The following is a 12,914-nucleotide window of genomic DNA, read 5'->3' on the forward strand; positions in this document are numbered from 1 at the left end:
CAGAAGCCCTCAGCCCCATAGCCTGGCTGGCACTGGCCCTTCCTACACCTCAGCCGCTGGGTTCCTGCGTCCCTGGGTACTAAGAATCCACGATGCCCAAGCCCCACTGCCCTGGCACCCCTCTGCCCTGGTCGCCCAGCCTCCATCCAGTGGCCTCCCATCCTCACCACCCTCAGGTTAGTCTCCTGCAGCTTTCGGGCCCTCTCCTCCAGGCGCTTGGCAATGACCGCCAGCTCGGCATTCTTCCGCTTCAGCCTCCGCACCTTCTCCTCCGTCTCTGGGAAGCTGCTCTTCCTCTGACAAGGGGTCAGCCAGAATTGGGGCATGTGGGGAGAAGCCCGGACCCCGCCCCAGACCCAATCGTAACAGCCTGGGCCTTGCGCTAGACTCTTGGGCTCCCAGGGGGGCTCCTTGGCAACTCTAGGTAGGGGTTCACCCTCTCTGGGTCTTGGGGTCATGTCAGCTCCATGTAGCTCCTGCTTGGAGGGATGTTCATGGGATGAGAAGGATGCTGAAGCAAAGAGCTGGGGTGTCTGAGTCTGCCTCCCCACCAGGACCCAGGACTTGCTTTCCAAGCCTCACCAGCATCTGGTTCTCCTCCTTAAGGATGGCACAGCGCTGCTGCAGCTCCCCCATGGCCCTCAGCAGCTCCAGATTGGGCCTGTCCCCGAAGCCCATTTTCAGCTTGCCCTGGCATGGGAAAGGATGGGGTGCAGCCCCTCAGGAATCACCCTACCTAAGGAAATCAGAGCCCTCTGTATGGACGCATTCCCCTTCCACAGTCCAAGGAGACATGGAAAAAGAAGGTTCTCCCCCATGCCCCAGGCCTTCAGAGAGGAGTACAGGAGGGGCTGCCCAGTACACCAGCATCTCCCAGCCCTGGGACCCTCTCTGCTAGTCCTCAGTTCTCCCCACCTCTGCCCAGCGTCCCCTTTCGGGAAAGGCCAGCCTCAACTCCCACCCCCACTCCTCCAGGCTCCCCCAGGTCCTGAGTCCCCCAAAGTCCAGGTCCCTCCATCATCTACAGGAGACGGCTCACACCCACCCCAAGCCTTATCCTCCCTGGCTTGGCCCAGCACTGAGCCCCCCTCCACTGAGTCACTTCCTCCAGACTCTGATTCCATCACACACACCCTCACACACTCCCCCAGTATCCCCTAGCCCCCAAAGACAGAGAGATGCAGAGAAGACAGACAGACACAGACAGACTGTCAGAGAGAGACTCACAGAGGGAGGGGGAAGGGGAGGGTTCAAGGCAGACAGACAGGCCAAGTCAGAAGGACAGACAGATGGTGAAAAATGGAACCACTGAGATTTCTGCCCAAAGAGGGGGGACAGACGGTCACTGAGATGGACCCCCAGACAGAGATAGGCCCGGAGAAGACAGAGGGCAGTGAAGTCCCCGACCATGCCCAGGCCGGCAGGCAGGGAGAGAGCCCCAGCCTCACAGACCCCGGCCAACCTCAGCTCCCTTACCTTAGAGAAAGCCTCTGCCTCCGGGTCCTCCAGCCTCTGACAGCCAGGTCCGGAGCTCAAGGCTCCCTGCGCAGGGCTGAGCAGCCCAGTTCCTATTCTTCCAGGCTCCGTGCCCCCCACAGGCCCCAGGCTTCGGGCTCCCTCAGGCTCGGAACTCTCCTCAGGCCTCAGTTCTCCAACACGCAGATCTGTGGGGGTACCAGCCATGCTTGGTGATGCGCCTCCAGCATCACCCCCCCGGTCTGGAGTCCAGCTCTGCCAGGCGGGCAGTGCCCATGGCTCCATGTTTCCGGGGTCCCCCAGCGATGGAAGAGATGTCAGTTGCTCCATGATTCTGCCAAGGGTCCCTAGGACCCAGGCCGGGGGACATCACCCAGCCAGCTGGAGGGGCCGATGAGGGTCATGCCAGGCCAGACCCTCTCCTCTCTGAGCTCTTGGCTTCACTGAAATTCCATCCAAGGTTAGCCGAGTGCTTCCTGCCCCACAAAGGAGGCTGTGGGAGCCGGGGCTGCCGGAGGAGCTGGAGCCAGGGGTGTGCGAGCTGTGTTTGCTCGTGGCTGTGTGCACGAGCCTGTGGAGCAGCAAGGGTGTCCCCGCAGGGGTGGGGAGAGTGTGCTGAGGCCACCGACAGCAGCTCCGGCTGAGGGTGTGCGCGTGTCTGCAGGTCGGCCTGTGCCGGTCAGCACGGCTCTGTGTGTGTGTGTGTGTGTGTGTGTGCGCGTGCGTGTGTGTGGGGGGGGGGAGGATGGGTGCTCCTACTTGTGTGTGCTGGGGGCTGTGGTTTTGTGTGCCACTGCCTGAGCCTGTCTCAGAGTTGCCAGTTGTTTCTGCGTGTGGGTGTCTACTGCAGGGCTGTGGCGGTGTGTGATGTTGCCACTGGTTGTATCTGAGCGTCTCAGTGCTGTGCTGCTGTGTGCATGGCTGTCATTGTGTGTCCGTTTCGGCATCTGTGAGTCTGACCATGCATCACGATCCCTTAGCCCGGCTAGGGTCCACAGGAGCTGCTGGGGGTGATCCCCAAAGGTCTGCTGGAGTCCTTTATCTCCCGCTCCTCTCTCCGCCGCTGCTGGCCAGCTTTCTGGGTGGTTGGGCTGGTCCTAAGGAGGCCTGGGTCGGTGGGCTGCTTGCCTCATAGTCTCTCTCCCTGCTGGCCTCAGCTCTGGGGACTGAAGGGGTTCCCTGTAGTCCCAGAGCCCCGAGATGGTGGGCGCGGAGGACGGCCGAGCCTCAGAACCAGGGGGGTGAGCGAGGGAGAGCCAGCCCTTCCCTCCCCCTCCCCCTCCCCCTCCCTTCCCGCCCACCAATAGGAAGTCGGCTGCTGGTTTCCATGGGGATGGCGCTGGACTGGTGGGCTGGACCAGCAGGCAGGGTTGGGACAGAGGGAAGAACAGGTTCCTTAGGATGTCGACCCAGTGCCCCCCGTGTGAGCGCCCACCCTTCCCACACACACACCCAAGTCTTCCAGGGTACGGAGACAGGGGGGCTGCAGACAGGGGTGCTGTCTCCACAGCTGTCCCAGTCCAAGCCGGTTAGAGACAGAGACGGGGTTGGCACGACAGAGATCCAGCCACAGAGAATGGCAGGAATGGAAAAGATGGAATTTAAGATGAAACAAAGAGAGACAGGGAAATCAAGATAATGAAAACAAGAAGAGAGAAACAAGGAGACAGAGGTGGAAATAGGCTGAGATAGTTGCTTTTGCTTCCTCCTGGCTGCTGCATTTTGGGGGCAACCTGGCCATCTCGGGCCAGCAGGGTTAGGCTGGCTTAGCCCCAAACTGTCAGGAAGCTCACCTTCTGTCTCGTCCTAAGCCTTTTTGTTATGGTAAAATGGCATTTTGGGGACAAGGATGTGGAACTCCTCCACCCTTAAACCAGCCTCTGTGTGGCGGCAGAGACCTAGATGGAGTCCCCAGGGACACGGATGTTGGGAAGGACCTCAGAGAGGCCTCTGGACCGGAGACTCAGTCCCTCCAAACTGAGGCTCAAGCCAGTCTCTCCTAAGGGAGGGGGCCCCCGTGTGGCAGCCCCAGGGGATAGCACCAGCAGTGCTAAGCCACGGAGTCCCTGAGAGTGGGCTCTACCTAGGCCAAGAGCTGAGGGAACTGTTGGTGGTGGGGGAGCATGAAGAAGACGCGTCATCCTCACTTCCCTAAATCAGTACACAGATCCATACGTGCAGGGTGTGGGCACATGCCATTATGTGCGTGCGTGTGTGCAGTGCACGTATGTAGGACATAAGTTTGTCTCTGTGTGTGTGGGCAGGCATTGTGTTGCTTCATATACATATGTGCGTGCATGTATGTATGTGTGCATGCGTGTACGCTAGCATGTGTCTATGGGCCTCCCTGGGTATACAAGCATGCACGCTTCTGCGTAGGTGCCATCGCATATATGCTTGTCTCATCATCCACATGCTGTGATGTGTATGTGAAGCTATGTTGTGTGAGTGTATAAATTAGAACATGTAAGTCATCTTAAATGTATATGGATGACTACACCATATAGCACACGCTCATACAGTCATGGATCTGTAACGACATACGATGACACAGTTTTATTTATATCTGTATATGTAGTTATATACGTCACCATGTCTCTCCTGTATATTCATTGTGTATGAGCATGTCACTATATGTGTATGCGTACAGAAGCAATGTGTTCACGTGAATGTCATCATATGTGTATTTGTATGCTCTTCTGTGACACATATTATATGTATTTATATCATTGCATGTGTGTATACTAGTGAATATATTTGTGTCCTGAGTGTGGGTATATCCCTGTGTGTCATTGTGTGACATGCTGCCATGTATATGGACCATTTCAATTTTTTTTTTCTTTTGACTGCACCATACAACTTGTAGGATCTTGGTTTCCCAACCAGGGATCAAACCCTGCCCCACCCCCACAGGGGAAGCTCAGAGTCCTAACCACCAGAGAAACCCCTATACAGTTTGTACTGATAGCTTATGTATGTGGGGCCCTGTGTGTGACTGCACTCGTGTGCTGGTGTGTGCTTTGTATATTAGCATCTGTGCGCTTCTCTTATGTATAAGATGCTTTTTGTGTGTGAGCCACAGTGAGTTTGTTCCCAACTCTTAGACTACCAAGGAGCCCCTAGACTTTCTGAGATTACAGCTTAAAGTAGGCAGCCTTCGTCTGAGGGTGTGAAAAGCAGGTGGAGGGCAGCAAAAGGCAGGAGCTCCGGTGAAGGGCAGGAGGTCCCCAGAGCCCTGCCCTTGATGTCCTGCCCACTTTCCTCCTTTGCAGGGAGGTCTTTCCCCGGGGATGGCCCTCCGCAGGCCACCAGCCGACCGGGCCCAGAGCTCCCTTCTGGTCTCTTAGGCAGAGCCAAACCCATTTCTCCCAGGAGAGAGTGACTTTCCCTCCGACCATTCTGCGCATCCATGTGCCTGCTAAGCCCACTCGCCCCACCGCACCCAGCAAGAGAGTCTCAGACAAGAGAGGAGTCCACTCTTTATTAGTGTCGGGGTCCCGGGCACCGCTCCCGCCTCCATGGCGTCTCCTCCCCTTTCCCGCCTCTTGCTCATCCGGCATCCGTCCGCCGACGGCCGGGCCGCCTCTCCGGCTGCATTGGGTCCAGACGTCCACCTGCCGGCCCTCGGGGCAGCCGAGGAGCCCAGGCCGCGTTTCGGTGCGGGCCACGGCGGGCAGGGGCGGCCGTTCGGGGGCGCGGGCGGCGTGCGGGGGGCGCCCGCGGGGCTCACCTGTCGCACGCGGTCCTGATGGCGGGGGATGCGGCGGCGGCGGCGGCGGCGTGGTCTCCGAAGCCCACAGTACACTCATCCATAAAGTAGGAAACACTACACCCTCCAGTGCTGTTAGTAGTGCTTTCTACTTTATGGGTGACTGCACTGTCTGTCTGTCCGTCTGCAGAGCTCTTCAGGCCGCCGGCTCTTCCTCCAGGCTCCGGCCCGTCGGCCCCCGGGGCCTCCCCCTGCGCCCCAGGCCCCGACCCCCTGCCCTCCGGCTGGCACCCTGCCCGCCCGGGGCCCTGTGGGCGGTGACTCAGCATGGCGCCAGACCCGGCCTCCCTCCCCCACTTCCTCTTTGGTTCCCTCTTCCCTTCCCCCCCACCCGGCTCCACCCCGTCGCCCCCACGTTTGGGGGCACTCAGGTGGAGACCGTGGCCACTCAGGAGGCCTCACCCTAGTCCCCGGTTCTGACCCCTGGCCTGATGCCCTCCAGAGCCAGACCAGAGGCCTGGGACCCCAGCCTCCTCTCCAGCCCAAGGCCAGAATCCCTCACCACCCGCCGCTGTGGCTCCCATGTAGGAGCCCAAGGCCGTCTTGACAGGGATGGTGGCCATGTTGGGTGGAGAGAGAGAGACCCTGAGCACCTCTCCGTGACACCGAGTCCCCCTTTCCAGCCTCCTCTTACCCTCTGCCATCCCCACCCTGTTCTCCCAGCCTCGTCCCTTGAAGCCTTGGACCCCTCTTTCTTCACTGAGGGCCGGGAGCCATTTTCACCCCCTTGTCTAGAGAGAAGTCAAGGATTCTGAGGTGCTGGCCTAACACAGAAGCTGTAGACCTGAGGGGTCTTGCTTCTCTTCGCCCAGCGCTTGGCTTGGAAGCCTTGGCACCAGAGCCTCCCAAGCCCCTCCCCAGCACCTCCACCCAAGGCCTGCGGCCCAAGCCCCTCATCGCCCCTTGAGGCCCAAAGTCCAGGAGCCCCAGTTGGGGCTGAAGTGAAGGTTCAGATCCTTACCTAATGCTGCAGGGCTGAAGGGCGCAAGCCCTGTGCTCCAGACTACCAAGTGGGGTTCCCTTCAGGGCGGGCAGGGCTTATAACCCCGAAGCCACGTGGGTCAGATCTCAGGGCGCCCAACGGTCTTCGAGCCCGCCCCCACACTGCGGTGCCGATTAGCTGCCCCTCCCCTCCCTGGGGAGGACAGACTGACAGGAAACCAGAGACAAGCCTGGGTATTGGCGGGAGGGGGCTGAAGAGACCATGGCACACACCCTGGCAGGTGGCTTCCGGGACCCCAGGCCTGCCCTTCCCCCCGACACCAGCCGCGGGGGCTAGTTCAGAAGTCCAGGGGCTGCCATGGGAGTGACCCCAGGACGTAAGGGCTGCCTCTCAGGGCCTAAATTCTAGCACAAGAGAAGAACCTTTTCTCTGAGCTCCACCCCCACCGACCCCAGCCCAGAAAACTCCCCTCCCTTTGAGACGGCAGTGGCTCTCAGACCGGGCCATGGCTCCTGTACTTGCTGCCCAAGGAGGCCACCGAGGAACAGGTGTCTGACCGGGGGTCTAGGGCAGCAAGTCACAATACCCTCCAGGTTGCCCCCAGCACCCCACAAAGCACCCCTCCCCCTGCACCGCCTGCGGGAGACCAGACCCCCTCGGCACGCTGTGGGGGTCGCACCGGGCCTGTTGGCCCTAGACTTGGTATCCCCATGCCCCTCAGGGCCTGTCAGGATAAGAGGGCAGGGCAGGGCGGTGATGAGGTCTGGGGTCTCAGGCAGGTCCTGGGCATCACTGGGTTTGGAGGGCTGGAGGGAGAGAGGCTTGGAGAGCAGAGGTTCTAAGCTGCTACCGGATGTGGGCACGGGGCCCGCCCACCTGCATGCCACCCCCGCTTTCCCCATGGGGAAGGCAGGAAGCTGCCCATCCCAGGGCCCCTGGCTGGGGGTGGGGGGAGCGGGAAACGGGGTGTGGGGCTGGGTGGGGGGCTAGGGTGAGTGATTCTTCAAGCCTTTCAGTGGGCTTGGCTCTGGCATCAAGAGGGGTGGATTGGGCCAGGGCCAAGGAGGTGAGGGAGCAGGTAGGATGGACGACAATCACCCAGGGACTCCTTCCCATGGGCATCTTCTCTGGGTCCCCCATTCCGGGCCAGGCATGCAGAGACTACGGGAACTCTAGGGTTCAAAGGCCCAGAAGAGGACTGGCCTGCCAGGGAGGCAGCAGGGGAGAAAACTGTCTTGCATCTTTTCCTTCAGGCTTGGCAACCCTCAACCTGGAAAATCGTTACCCATCTCCAGGCCCATAAATAGGACAGAGAAGGGCAAACTCGGTCCTTCACCTGCAGGCCTGAAGGGACAGTGGTGAGGAGGATGAGCTGGCCAGAAATGGGACAGTGCTCCTTTAACAGACCACCGCAGCAGACCCTGGGTGGAGGGGAAGTGGCTGCCCCGGGTGATAAGAGGATAAGAATATCAGAGTCGTGCAGTAACCTGGGTTCCTGGACTCCCACCCTTCAGGGTTCCTCCTCCATGAGCATCTTGCCGCCCCCCTTCTAGAGTCATCGCTAGAGTCATCGCCTTGGAGGTGTTTCGTCCTAGCAAACGAGTCACAGGCTGGAGGCCAGGGGGCCTGGCTTCGGGGCCGAGCTCTGCCGCAGGCTCCCTCAGCGTGTGACCTGCGGCAAGTCAGACCTGAGCTTCCTTCTGAGGGACACGCTTGTCCCTCAACAGTCCCCAGCCCCAGCCTGGCCTCTCTCCTGACCAGAGCTGGGTGGGGGGCACCCCTGATGCCTGCCCCTCTGTGACAACAGAGGCTGTTTTCCCTGTCTGTCCTCAAGGCTCTAGGCCAAGGACCACTGATTTTTTTTTTAAGGAGAGAGCTGGAGGCTCAGCCTCTCCAATCACAGAGCTTCTAGGGCTCAGGCGGTTTCTGGACAGGTTGGGCCTTTCCCTAATTCCATCCCGAGGCTGGGGTTGAGGACGCATGGAACTGGCGCGGGGGTGGTCGGGACCTCCATACCCTGGACTTCTCCCCCAGCCCTGCTGGGCCTCAAAGGAAGAGAACGTGGACACCAGAGACAAAGTCAAAGACAAGGAAGGGTCAGGGTCTGAGATAAGGACACTGAGGCAGTAAGAACCACCCAGGTGAGTCGAACAAGAGTGCTGGGCTGGGAGCCCTGCTCCGTGCTGCACAGCCCGTAGGTGTGGCCTGAGTGAATGACTGAGCAACAAGAGCCTCAGCGCAGGCCTGCACACACGCAAGCACACACGTGCACATGTACATGCACGGATAGACACATACGTACACACACACATATACAAACACACACATATACACATACATATACAAATATACACAGACGCACATATACACATACATATACAAACACACACACACACATACACATACATATACAAACACACACACATACACACATACATATACAAACACACACACACACATACATATACAAACACACATATACACATACATATACAAACACACACACATATACACATACATATACAAACACACACACATACACACATACATATACAAACACACATACATATACAAACACACATATACACACACATATACACATACATATACAAATATACACAGATGCACATATACACATACATATACAAACACACACACATATACACATACATATACAAACACACACACACATACATATACAAACACACACATATACACATACATATACAAACACACACACACATACACATACATATACAAACACACATGCACACACATACACATACATATACAAACACACGCATGCGCGTATACACATACATATACAAACACACACACATACACATACATATACAAACACACACATGCATGCACATATACACATACATATACAAATATACACACAGGGCCTGGAGAGTCCAGAAGGCTCACAGCCCCCAGCCTAGAGAGGCACAGCAAGCCCAGACCCATACAGACACCTTGCAAGTGACACCCCAGCTCAGGCCTACTCTCTGAGGAAGGCCTCCTCCACACTCCTGGACATAACCTGCTCCTCCCTAGAAAAACCTGGGGAGGCTTACTCGGGAATCTGAGGTCTGTGCTTGGGAGGGTGACTGGGCGGAGGTGGGGGTAGCTTCAGGACACTGGTGGCCTTAAGAGAGGAGCAACTCCCACTCCTGCCTCCAGAGCTCCCCGGGATGAGAGAAAACAGTCTTGCTGATGGCCAGTGGCTGAGTGAGGATGTGGCTGAAACAGGAGGCCTCTCTTTGTGAAGGAGAGAGGAGTTTGAGTCGATTCTTCCAACCACCCAGTGGTGGCTGGCAGGTCTGGGCTCAGCCAGGCACTCAGTGGGCAGCCTGGGCTCACTGAGACTCTGCTAAGGAGTGTCCTCCATGGTCCTTCCCAGTTCTGACACTCCTGGAACTCTCTCAGAGGCAGCAAGAGGGGAAAAGGAGTCGGGACCAAGCTAAGAAGAATTTGGCATGGGGCTGCTGACATCAGAAACAAAGTGGGACCAACCTTTCCACCAGGGCAGGGCCCTGAGGCTGTTGGGTCTGGGACTGGCTTCCTGGAGGGCACCAGGCTCACAATCTCCAGCCCCACCTGACCTCGCTGACCTAGGGGACAGCCTGTATTGTGTGCCAGGCTGAGGCTGCGGGCAGGTAAAGGTGACCCCAAGGCGAAAAGGACACAACCCTGTCTTCAGGACTCCCCAGTCTGAGAGCCAGGACGCATCCACATGCAGGATGTGGGAGCTTCGCATCTCAGTGTGAGCGAGCGGCTTGTGCCTGAAGCAGGCATAAGGCTTCAGGCCTAATGGGGACACAGGACTCTTGCTTGAGCAGGTGCTGAATCTGCGGAGTGAAGGGGGACACACCACGTGCCTTCACACACGCCGACATCTTATAAAACGGCAGCAACAAGGCCCTGTCAGTTCTGAGTGGGGCTGAGGGGCCCATGGGGCTGGACTGACAGATGCTTAAGTGGCCAGGGCCCATCAGAGAAGGCTTCCTGGAGGAAGCGAGCACGGATGAAAGAGGATTGGAAGGGGAGGAGACAGAGAAGGGAGCAGTTGACTGGGCAAGGAGAAACAGGGAGCAAACGGCCTTTTGAAGGCATAACACCTGCAAGGGAAAATGGACCCCCAAGGGTGGGAGAAATTCAAGGGTCTTGTCTGCACAGGAAGGTAGAGAAGAAAACCAAGCCTCCCCTCCAGCTGCACGGGCCCAGGGCCCTCACTCAGGAGGCAGGCAAAGATGGCAGCCCAGATAACCTGCCTGGTGCGGAGACAAGAGAGAAGCCACGGCCCACTGCACAAACAGGAAGTCAGGGGAGAGCAGCCCATCCTCCCTCGGGCGAGGCTGGGGGACGGGCCTGGCCACAAAGGAGGGAGATTGAGCCCCTGGCGCTGCACAGTGGGGCTAAGGGCGACTGGAGTCGGTAGTCCCAAATGTTAGGATGTCACTCTCCCTGAGGCGGGGGGGCTGCCAAGGGAAGCAGGGGCTGAAAGAAGAAAGCCCTTCGACAGGCCAGGTCCCCAAGGATGCTGCAGCACCTAAAAAGGCTGGTGTCTCAGCCCAGAGCCTGGGGGGACAGGGGAAGGGGCATCAGGAGTGCTGAGTGGCCTCCAGACAAGGAGGGTGGGCACCCTCTGCCCTTGGCCTTGCCTGCACAGCCCAGACATCCTCCAAGTTAAACCTCATGCTCTCCTGTGCTGTTCTGTGAGAGACAGCTGCGGGAACCCTGGGAAGCCAGCTCCGCTCCCGGATGAGGTCAGGATCAGGCAGCAAACTGACCTGAGTGAGGAAATGGAGCTGCAAGACCAGAGACAGGCCAAAGGCGGCCTGAGGTCACAAAGCAACATAGGGCCAGGTTCAGGGTCTTGTCCGCATCATCCAGGAAGAGGCAGAGTGGGCTGGGTAGGAAAGAGGTGTGGGTGTCAGAAGGAAGACCACCCTGACCACTGCCGTGGCAGTGCCCATGGAACCAGACACATCCTCCACCGGGATCTCCTAGGGACCTAGGAAGGACAGGGGTGAAAACACCTTCCCGGCTCCCTCTACCCAAAGGTACGAAGGTGCCTGCTTTCACTGCAGATCTGCACCTGCTCCAGTTTTAACTGCTACAAATAAACTCTGTGTGTGTGTGTGTGTGTGTGTCCCCCAAGAGTGGAGCTGGGCAGCTCATCCCTGCCTGGAACCCACTATGGTCTTTCATCAGGCTAACTACCTACCCCCAGCATCAGGACCACGAAAGTGAGGGTAACCCTAGGAGGCGGGGGACCAGGAGTCTGGTCCCCACCCCGGGGCTGTTCACAGTGCAACTTTGGACCCGTCCCTGAATCTGGCCCCCAACCCCCACCCTTTGTTTCTTCATCTATAAAATTGAAGAAGAGGTTGACCCAAGGACCTGTGTGTACTCTAGGAAGTCCCCAGGAGCAAGGGGCCCCAAAGCCCTTGGAGGAAGAAACAGCGGGCCTATGTTCCAGGACCTGCCCGTGGATTTCCCCACTGAGTTCACAGGCAGACCTCCCATAGCTCAGAGACAGCCATGGCTGGGAAGGGAGCTCGAGCTGAATCCACCCCTCCTAGTGGCTGAGAACAGGGGCAGGGGGCTGAGGGTCTCCTCCACCTATTTGTTCCCTCCTGTGCACATCCTGCCCTCTGCAGCCGACCTCACATCCCAGGGGCAGCTAGAGAAGCAAAAGGTGAGGCGGTGGAAAGAGCAGAGAGCTTTTTGAGGACTGCTCTGTGAACTGCTCTGGGCTGTTTCTTCATTCACCTCCACGGTGTGCACACTGAGCTGCGGGGCAGGGGGCGGGGGGGAAGGACAGCAGCCAAGAACTTTATAAAACCTCATTTGATCATCATGCTGACCCAGTGATGTAAATGATAGTATCCTCATCTCAAAGATGAGGAACCGGAAACAGCGAGGTTAAGTTTCACCTTCCTGAAAATCAGCCAACAGCCGGCAACCCATTTCTGTTTCCCTAAGGAACTCCGTTCAAGTGTCGCCCAGGGGACCAGGAGGACTTCAGCGTGGACACTCAACAGGACAGTGAGAGGCAGCCTGCCTCCCTCCTCACCAGCCCAGTCGGAGAAGAGGGCTGGAAAAAAAGCAGGGAGAGGAACCCAGGGCAGACTTCCCGGGCCCCAGCCTCGGAAGTGGGAGGAACAGAGGGGTCTAAGTGGGTCCCCAAGTGGTCAACAGTGAGGGGCCACCCCAGCGTCTTCCCTCGGAACCCGTTAAAGGAGTTGGGTGGGGGGCGGTGGCCACCAGGGCTGGGAGCTGCTTCTGTAGCCGCCGCTGCGGCAGCTCATGGCCCTGGAGCCGTTAAAAAAGTGACTCAACCAGAAAGTGCGTTTGAAGCGACGCCCGCCAGGGCCCCAGAGCCAAACCTCAAAAAGACGAAGTGAGAGAGACGGCCGGCGGGGGCTGGGCTGGGGGTGGAGGCCGCCTGGAGCAGCCTGGCCAAATAAGGGCAAATGCTCCCAGGCCGGCCAATGGGGCGCAGGCCGCTGTGTCCTGGGGTTGCGGCTGCAGGGAGGGGGAAGGGGTGCTGCGGAGAGTCCTGGGGCCAAACAGGGAGTGGGGACAGGGCTGGGGGCCCAGGCCCTCCAGGAGGGGTCCACAGGCCAGTGAGCCCGGGAGTGAAGCGGACGCCTTGTCCCCAAAGACCTTGGTGCTGCAGTCGGCAGACCCGCACCTGCAGATTGGGGCTCAAGG

Source organism: Ovis canadensis, chromosome 11, assembly GCF_042477335.2.
Source record: "Ovis canadensis isolate MfBH-ARS-UI-01 breed Bighorn chromosome 11, ARS-UI_OviCan_v2, whole genome shotgun sequence".
NCBI lineage: Eukaryota > Metazoa > Chordata > Mammalia > Artiodactyla > Bovidae > Ovis > Ovis canadensis.